We start from the raw sequence: 9,830 nt of genomic DNA on the forward strand, positions 1-9,830 counted from the left end.
TGACCAAAATATTGATGTATTTTACATCATGACGTGGTCTACAACCGAGGACAGTTTTATGGGAATTAAAGGCAGTCAGTTCGATTACAGTAATGGTGGCTGTAGCTGCCGTTGCTGAAGGATAATAAGGTCATCGATTCTTTTTTTTTTAGCCTTTGTCTGGTTTGATACGGCCCGCCACGTCTTCCTCTCCTATGCCAGCCTCTTAATCGCAGACTGTCACTTGCAACCCACATCCTTAATTACTAGTATCTGCTGGATATATTCCGCTCCCTGTTTTGATCTATAGTTTTTACCCATTCAGCTCTTTCTACTACCGTGGAAGTTATTCCTTGATGTCTTCACAGATGTGCTACCATGCTGTCCTTTCTTCTTATAAGTGTTTGCCATATACTCCTTTCCTTGCTGATTCTGCAAAGAACCTCCTCATTCCTTACGATAACAGTGCAGAAAATTTTCAACATTCTTCTGTAGCACCACTTCTCAGATGCTGTTATTCTCTTCTGTTCTGGTCTTCCCATAATGCATGATTCACTACCACGCAGTGCTGTGCTCCAACCGTACATTTTCAGAAATTTCTTCTTCAAATTAAGGGCAGTGTTTGACTCTAGTAGACTTCTCTTGGCCATTAATGTTCTTTTTGCCAGCGCTACTCTGCTCTTCATGTCCTCCTTTCTCCATCCGTCATGGGTTTTATGCTGCCTAAGTAGCAGAATTCCTGAACTTCATCTACTACTTGAGCAACAACCCTGACGTTCTGTTTCTCGCTTTTCTCATTTCTGCTACTTCTCATCACTTTCGTCTTTCTTCAGTTTACTCTCAGTCCATATTCTGTACCCTTCTTCATCTTAACTGAGGATGGCAATCTCATCAGTGAATGTTATCATTGGTATCCTTTCACCTTGAATATTAATTCTACACTTGAACCTTTTTTTTATTTCTGTTGTTGCTTCATTAATGTACAGACTGAACAATATGGGGGAAAGACTACATCCTTATCTTACTACGCGTTTAATCCGACCACTTCGTTCTTGGTCTTCCACTCTTATTATTCTCTCTTGGGGCTTGTACCTATAGTATACTACCTGTCTTTGACTATAGCTTATCTCTGTTTTTCTCACAATTTTGAACATCTTGCCCCATTTTGCATTGTTGTACACGTCTTTGACTATAGCTTATCCCTGTTTTTCTCAGAATTTTGAATATCTTGCACCATTTTAGATTGTTGAACATTTTTTCCAGGTCGAGCAATGCTATGAACGTGTCTTGACTTTTCTTTACTCTTGCTTCCATTATCAACCGCAAGGTCAAAATCGTGTCTCTGGCACCTTTACCTTGCCTAAAAACAAACTGATCGTCACGTAACAGTCCCTCAATTTTCTTTTCCATTCTTCTATATAATATTCTTGTCAGAAAACAGAAATCCTAGCTATTTCATCTTAGCTTCCCTGCATTTCCTATTTACTTCATTCCTAAGTGACTTTTATTTCTGTATTTCTGAGTTTCCCCTAACTTTTTTGTTCTTTCTTCTTTTGCCGAGCACTTGAAGTATTTCCTCTGTCACCCATGGTTTCCACGCAGCTACCTTCCTTGTACCTACATTTTTATGTCCAATTTCTGTGATTACCATTCTCTTCAAATGGACTGCCTACCGGGTCACCCTTTATCGCAATATCTATAGCCTCGGAGAACTTCATGCGTATCTCTGCATTTCTTAGAACTGGCGTATCCCACTTCTTTGCAGACTAATTCTTCCTGACTGGTCTTTTAAACTTAATCTGATCTTCATTATTATTAAACTCTGATCTCAATCTATATCTGCTCCTGGGTACGCCTTACAATCCAGTATCTGATTTTGAAAGCTCTGTCTGACCATGATGTAATCTAACTGGAGTCTTCCCGTATCTCCTGGCCTTTCCCGATTATCCCTCCTTCTCTTGTGGTTCCTGAACAGAGTATTCACTATTACTAGCTGAAATTTATTGCAAAACTCAATTAGACTTTCTCCTCTCTCATTCTTAGTACCAATACCATATTCTGCCGTAACCCTTCCTTTTACTCCTTTCCCTACAACCGCATTCCAATCCCCCATGACTGTTAAATTTTCATCTCTCTGTACGTACTGAATTACTTTGTCAGTATCCTCATATGCTTTCTATGCCTCTTCATCTATGGCTTCCGACGTAGCAAGAATACCGGAACTATCGTTGTCGGTGTTGGTTTGTTGTCGATTCTGATGTGAACAACACTGGCACTCTCTGCCCTTCTGCCCTACTTTCCTATTCATAACGAACGCTACTTCGGTTACGACATGTTCTGCTTCTGTTGATATTACCCTATATTCATCTGACCAGGAATCCTTGTTTTCTTTCCGTTTCGCTTCCCTGAATCATTTCCCTTTTCACATTTTCTAACTGCCCTGCCACATTCAAACTTCTGACATTCCACGCCCGACTCGTAGAACGTTATCCTTTCGTTGGTTATTCAGTCTTTTTCTTATGGTCATCTCTCCCTTGGCAGTCCCCTTCCGGAGATGGCCGGCCGGAGTGGCCGTGCGGTTCTAGGCGCTACAGTCTGGAGCCGAGCGACTGCTACGGTTGCAGGTTCGAATCCTGCCACGGGCATGGATGTGTGTGATGTCCGTAGGTTAGTTAGGTTTAATTAGTTCTAAGTTCTAGGTGACTGATGACCTCTGAAGTTAAGTCGCATAGTGCTCAGAGCCGGAGATGCGAATGGGGGACTAGTTCGGAATCCCTTCCCAATGGAGAAATCATCATGACACTTTTTCATTAGTCGAGGTAGTGTAACGGAACGCAGGATGCGACAGTCCTCTATTACATAAACTTTGTCACCAGAGATTAGAGATGAAAACTCACCCCCTTTATTGCCACAGAATATATATATACCCTAATTTTCATATCCGAGATACTTGATGTTTACATCCACGGTCTGGACTCCTCTGAGTTCATTAGAGGACTATCACCTGTTCTTTTCAATTTCGCATTAGATAAGGTAGTGTGAGTGATTTCATCTAGTGAACTCAGAGGTGTGCAGACACGGGATGTGAACATGAAGTACCTCGCATATGCCAATTATATAGTGCTGCTGTGTTGGTCGCAAGAAGACTTAGGGCAAATGGCTGACATTCTGGAAACAATAGCGAGGAAAATTGGACTTCAAATCAATCATGACAAGACGGAATACGTGGTTCTACATCGTAGACATAATGAAACTCAAGAACCACTTTCATCCTTACAGACAACTAAAGGTTCTTATCGTCAAGTCAGGGAGTTCAAATATCTGGGCGCAATATTCAGAGATGAACTATCGAGTAAAATGGAAATTTAGGCAAGACCACAGGCAGGTAAACGATGTTACCACGGCCTTAATGCTCTCCTCAAAACCAGAAGTTTGTCAAGACACTTCAAAATAAACATCTACAAAATACTGCTACAGCCACTAGTACTATATGGATGTGCCACCTGAAGTACAACCAAGCAAGATCTCAACAGAGTGATGATATTTCAAAGGAAAGTCCTTCGGAAGATTTTTGGACCAGTTTACGATAATGAGAGTGAAGAATGGAGGGTTTGTCTTAATACAGAGTTGTATGATATTTACAAAGAGCCGAACATCGAAAATCGAACAATGAAGACACGACGACTCCAGCGGGCAGGGCATGTTGCTCGAATGCAGGACAACAGATGGCCGAAAACTGTACTCAACACCAAGCCAAGCTGAAGAAGGCCCGTAGGAAGACCTAGAACTCGATGAAGTGACTGCGTATCCAAAGACATTCAGAGAGTGGGACTGCTGCAAGAATGGCAGAAAGGAGCTAAAGACATGCTGAAGTGGAGGTAATCTCTCAAAGCAGCGAGCAGTCTATTGGGCCTGATCGTGTAAATTAATTTGTTTCAATTCTGGTGATTCTATTACTGTTCTCAGTGTATTCGTCAGAGCGTGCATTATTTGGGAATTAGTAGATGACACCGTTGTATGTACTGACATAAGAATACGAGCCTTCAACCTATACTTATTGTGACAACCCATGACTGACATTTGCACGCATAAGATGCCATGACATGCTGTTTGATGAAGAAAAATAAGACAACATATATTACTGTAGATTTTTTAAAGGATTTCTTCGACATTCTATTCTATATAAAGTCGCAGGGTTAGGCTATTTGAGGAGGTAAAAATAAATAGTTCTCTGTTTTGTCAGAGGTACACAGTTTCCCTGCTAGCAATCCTCGAAAATGTAAGTAGCCCGTTTATATGTTTTTATGTTGGCAGTGCTATCGACTGTATTAATATCGCTGACAGCGCTCAGCGCCCTCCGTAAGAGACTCTGTGGTTGGACGGACTAGCAGTTAGCAGTTAGCGAGCGGACAGCTTGGAGATGTGTCCTTCATGGAGACTTAGTGTTGGTAGGGCATGCATTGTAAAATAAGGATGGATGTAGTTGGTAATGTTTGGGTAGTGTAATTATTTACGACTATATATTTCTTGGAACTGGTTGTCACATAAATAAGGTAAAATCTTCTAAATGCATTGTTTGCTCACAACAAAATCTTTCTTTTGCTAACCATGTGCCTCCTGATAGTCAGAGTCTATAGTAGTTAAAATCCTTTTATTTCGCTGGCTGTAGTTGCTGGTTGTTGTGATGGCTGTAGTTCGAACTATGAAGATTTTCTGTGAGGTAAGTGACTTATGAAGTACGGGTTATTGTTAGGATTTCTTGAAATTCAGGGCCATTCTTTTGCGTTAATTATTTGAAGCCATGTTGTCATAGTATAGCAGTCAGATTGCGTTGGGCTTGTACATTGTGGACAATAAATGAATAGGTCAAGTTTGAGTTGTCATCGTCAGCGAAAATTCCGTAGGTCAGTGTTGAAATGGTAAAAATAAGTAAACACAAAGAAGTTTCAAAAGATTTAACGCTATGCTTACCTTAGACGAACATAGCGTGGCAAGACGTCCGGACAATTCCGGACGTGTCCTTCTTTCTAAAATTTTAGAGAGTATTCTGGGTTTGGAGAACAGCGATCGGTGTAAAATTCTAAAAATCAAATAAAAGCAGGCTCGATCGCGTTTCCAGATTATTTGTTTGTTAGAAACCGGTTTCGGGCCTCGGAGCTCCGTCTGCCGCCACCAGTAGCCATAATTGCGGCGAAAACCCTGAAGGCGGTCTGAGGAAGGGCCGAAACCGGTTGCTAACAATTAAAAAATCTGGAAACGCGATCGAGACTGTTTTTATTTGCTTTCTATCCTTCTTTTTATCTCATTGTTCGGGGTCACTGCGGATTTTTACGTTATCCTCCTTTTTTGCAAGGTTGACCGTAACAAAATTATATTTGCGGTTATTCCCATTCTGTTGCTCTTTTCTTAAATATCTTATCTAAAGATGGCAGCATTTTATCGTTTTTCGCTATTTGTCATAGATCGGTCCATAAGCAAGGGTAAACATCGATTATTTAAAATTTCGATTCCGTATTTTGAGTTTCGGATTCACATTATTTTGACTTGGCATTATAGGTTTCGTATCTTGTACGCAGTACCCACTTGTAAGTGTGATTTGCTGCTTATTGTAACTGAGTGAGTTTTATGAAATATCTGGAAATGCATAAACGCAAGTGCACATTCTCAGATGTTCTCTATTACCTCTATTATAAATATCCTGCACTCAAGAGAAGGAGGACTGAATTCGGATTCGAAGCAGAATGTAAAATATGTGGAGGTGGAATTTACGTCTCAGTGGCCAGTAAAGATAAGGAATAGATCGTCAGATCGTTTTATTGTCGTGGTTTTATTTTACGGTTTCTTAGCCCTTCAATTTATTTATATTCGGAAAATTAGCGATAAAATTCTTCACTACTGCAAAGCATACATAAATATCATTTAATTTATTTAAATGTTATGCATATCACTGTGTCACTAAAATATTTTAAGTTTCTTGCACTAGGTGGCCAAGATCTCTAACATCATATTACCATTCAGCAGCTTAACAAATATCTTCAGGGTTGCAGTTCAGTCTGTAGGGTAGACATATTGTTTCAGCAGCAGCAATCTACTTCTTTTTTAAGTTACCAAGTTCTTGATAGAGAAGGAGCACTAGCATTCCATAATGTAATGCAATGGATTGCAGGTCGAAATTAAATGAAGCCATCTGTTTTGATTCAGATGTTACTAAAAAGATCTCCTCAGCCAGAATAAAAACTCAAAGCATAATGGAAATGTAATTGCTCCTCGTGCCTTGAATGTAACCATGGATGCTTTGAGTAGCATTTTTTAGTTTGGTGTCTAGACGGATGGAAGTAACCATGGTAACATAAAAATATCCCCCATTCTGATTCAGCGTTATGACTACAAAGTTGGGGGTTTAAAAACAAAAGTATTCGAGCTAACATCTACTCCAAATGAAACATATGAGACTGCTTCACAGGCTATTACCGAAACGCTACAACATTTGAGTACTGCTAGCAGTTGAGTAACATTTGTAGGTGATAATGCTAACACATACTTTGGGTGTATAAATCGCAAGCGGAGGAAATGCAAGAATATATACAGCAGATCAAAGACGTCTTTGAACAGTGAAAATATAAGAGGTGTGAAATGCCTAGTTCACATAATGCAATTCGGCATGGAGCTGATAGTGTTTCTGTTTATTTGGTGTCTGTCATTGTGAAAATTCATCATTATTTTTAGATTTACACTGTTAGAACGGAACAGTTACACTCTTTCTGTGAATGTGTTGAGGTAAATTACAAACAAGTACTGTCTCACAAGAAAACTAGGAGGTTGTATTTTTTCCCAGCCATTGAAAAGGTACCCCAAATGTATGCTGCTGCGAAAGTGAGCCACCAAAGATTTTTTTTCCTGTTTTTCAGACTACATTAAGTGAAGCCTGCTTATGGCATTTGCATTCATTGATGTCTGTGATTAGTTCAAATATTCTGCACCTAGAAAAGTAGGACAATTGTGTGCTGGAAGTGACAGAAATTTTAGATTATGTGTGTAGGGTCCTTGAGGACCGATTAAATGAAAAATTCATTTGCTTAAAAGTGAAATAGAACCTGGAAATTGTAACACATGAAGGCTTTGATAAGGAGAACTTTATTGAGGAATCCATGTCTCCGTATCAACCGTCCAGGAATATTTAAAGCTATGGCTCTGTATGTTTGACGACCTTTTCTGTTTCAGATGGATGTCTCTTAAAAAGATGTTAATTACAGTGATGTTGAAGAAATGCTTTCTTTTTGCAAGTTAAATGTAAAGCTTTTGGCACCGAAGATGAAAAATATTTTGACCAGTTTTGTAGTGTTAGGCAGTTTCTGAAACAGAATAGGAATGACACTGAATTTAGTAAGTTGTATTGTAATGAAAAATGGACCAAGTATTTTGTGAAATTAAGTCTGTTTATTGCCATTTGGAATTGCTAAAATATGCCAAGTATTGTTTCAGAACATCAGGGCACAATGCAATTGCAGAAAAAGTATTTTCGCTCATTAAACACAATGGACTGATGACAGGAATGAGTTGAACATTGACTCTGTTAAACGTATATTGACGGTCCAGTATAATTTAAATGCATTTTCCTGTATATCTTTTTATAAGTATCTGCTAAGCAAGCTTACACTTCTACAGAAAACTGTATCTTCAGAGAAATACCGACAAAAGTTAACAAATGTATATTATGTCTATTAATTCATTCACTAATTAAATTTGAACCTTATGTTTTCGTTTGTCCTCTTTTTTCGAACTTCGTCTTTTTTTATACATCTGCATGTGGTCACATGCAACCCATTCACACTGTAATTCCATTTCCAGCACATTTACATCTTACTGCTAGCAACGGTCGGTTTTCATTACTGCTGGCGATGTCATCTGTGGCTTCCGTATATTTTTATAGCGTCCTTTATAGCACTGATACAACCTTTAAATTACGTAAAAACGGGCGCATGCCTATTACGCGACTCACGCCATATTTGCTATTCTTGGATAAACGATTGCATTATTATTATTGTTGTTAATCTATGTCTTGGTTGCTGGAAAGTTTTCAGTGTCAGAGTGTGGAATGTCATGCACGGGATGGGTGTGCAACCTTTAAAGTATCGGAAGATACAAGACCTAGCAGTGATGGCTTTCCTCAGCACGCGTGTCTCTACCAATGGTAACCGCATCAAATTGGAAACATCCCTGACTTCGAAATGTGTGTTCTGTTTACTGATTACTGACGACGCCGCTTTAGCACGCTAAGCTAACAGCCACAAACGCGTTGTCTGGGAGTTGAAAACTTTTAAGGCAGCTCTTGTGGTCCACCATAAACAGGGACTTACCATTATTCCATATTATTGGGCTGTACCTTCTGCCTGAAACGCTCAGTGAAGGAAATTATCGCATATTTCTCATGAAGTACTACCTGATATTTTGGAGAAAGTCCCACTGGCAGTCAGACAACACTTATGATTCCAGCATGACGGGGATCCACCACACTTAGTCGTTGACGCCGGAGAATAGTTACACACTGTATTCCTCGACTACTTATAAAGAAATTTAATAATTTTTTTCTTATTGATAAATGTATTTTTTTTGCTTATTGATAAATGTGTAGATAATAATTCGAGTCTCATACCGAAGATTAATTTGAAAAATATTTAACACTGGGGGACAAAAGAAGATTTACTCTCTTCGTTTATTGGTTTTAGTAACAGTCACCTTTCGTTGTTCTCATATCCTGGTGATTAGATGTATAAAGGAAGTGCTTGTCAAATTCGAGTGAAATTGCGGTAAATAATGAAAGCAACTTCTGAAGCAATTCTAATTTACGATACCATGGATCCCAGCTCCTGTAACTCTAGAAAGCTATTATTATTTTAATTTTGCATGGAGAATTTAGATGGAGGCGACGATCTTCACGACGGCGCTGCTCAACAATAGAGATAAGTGAATGTGTTTATCTCTTTCCCTCCGTGGCCGCCAATGTCAGTTTCAATATTTTGGTCATATTTGCGGCGACATTCAGACCCTCGAATCTATCTTTTCATTTAATTACGAAGTCCGATTATTTTCTTTCTCAGGTGAGTAAACGCATTTTAACCACAATTTTTTTTTTATCCAGGCCACGGGAATGATACGAGGTGCGGCTAGAAAAAAACCGGACTGATGCTGGAAAAAACATTTATTTACAATTATTTACAATTTCATGTTATCTCCTTCAATGTACTCTCCTCCTCGGTCTCTACACCGCTCCATACGAATTTTCCACTGTTCATAGCAATGCTGCAGATCATTTTCGGTAAGTCCACACATTACTTCCGAAGCTTTTTCTTTTACTGCTTCAACAGTCTCAAATCTAGTTCCTTTCAAAGCTGACTTGACTTTAGGGAAAAGAAAAAAGTCACAGGGGGCCAAATCAGGTGAGTAGGGTGAATGATCTAAGATGGGAATGTTGTGTTTTGCCAAAAACGTCTTCACTGACAACGCACTGTGAGCTGGGGCATTGTCTTGGCGAAGGATCCATGACTTTTTTCTCCACAAATCGTTCCGTTTTCTCCGTACTCGCTCACGTAGGGTAGCCAGGACGCTAATGTAGTAATGCTGATTCACTGTTTGTCCCTCTGGTACCCAATCAATGTGCACAATCCCTTTGATGTCAAAAAAAAAACAATCATCATTGCCTTGAATTTCGATTTTGACATTCGTGCTTTTTTTTTTTGTCGTGGAGAACCAGGAGTTTTCCAATGCATCGACTGGCGTTTAGTTTCGGGATCGTAAGTAAAAAACGACGATTCATCGCAAGTAATAACATTTTGTAAGAAGGTGGGATCACT

The sequence above is a fragment of the Schistocerca americana genome, chromosome 8 (assembly GCF_021461395.2).
Source record: "Schistocerca americana isolate TAMUIC-IGC-003095 chromosome 8, iqSchAmer2.1, whole genome shotgun sequence".
Taxonomy (NCBI): domain Eukaryota; kingdom Metazoa; phylum Arthropoda; class Insecta; order Orthoptera; family Acrididae; genus Schistocerca; species Schistocerca americana.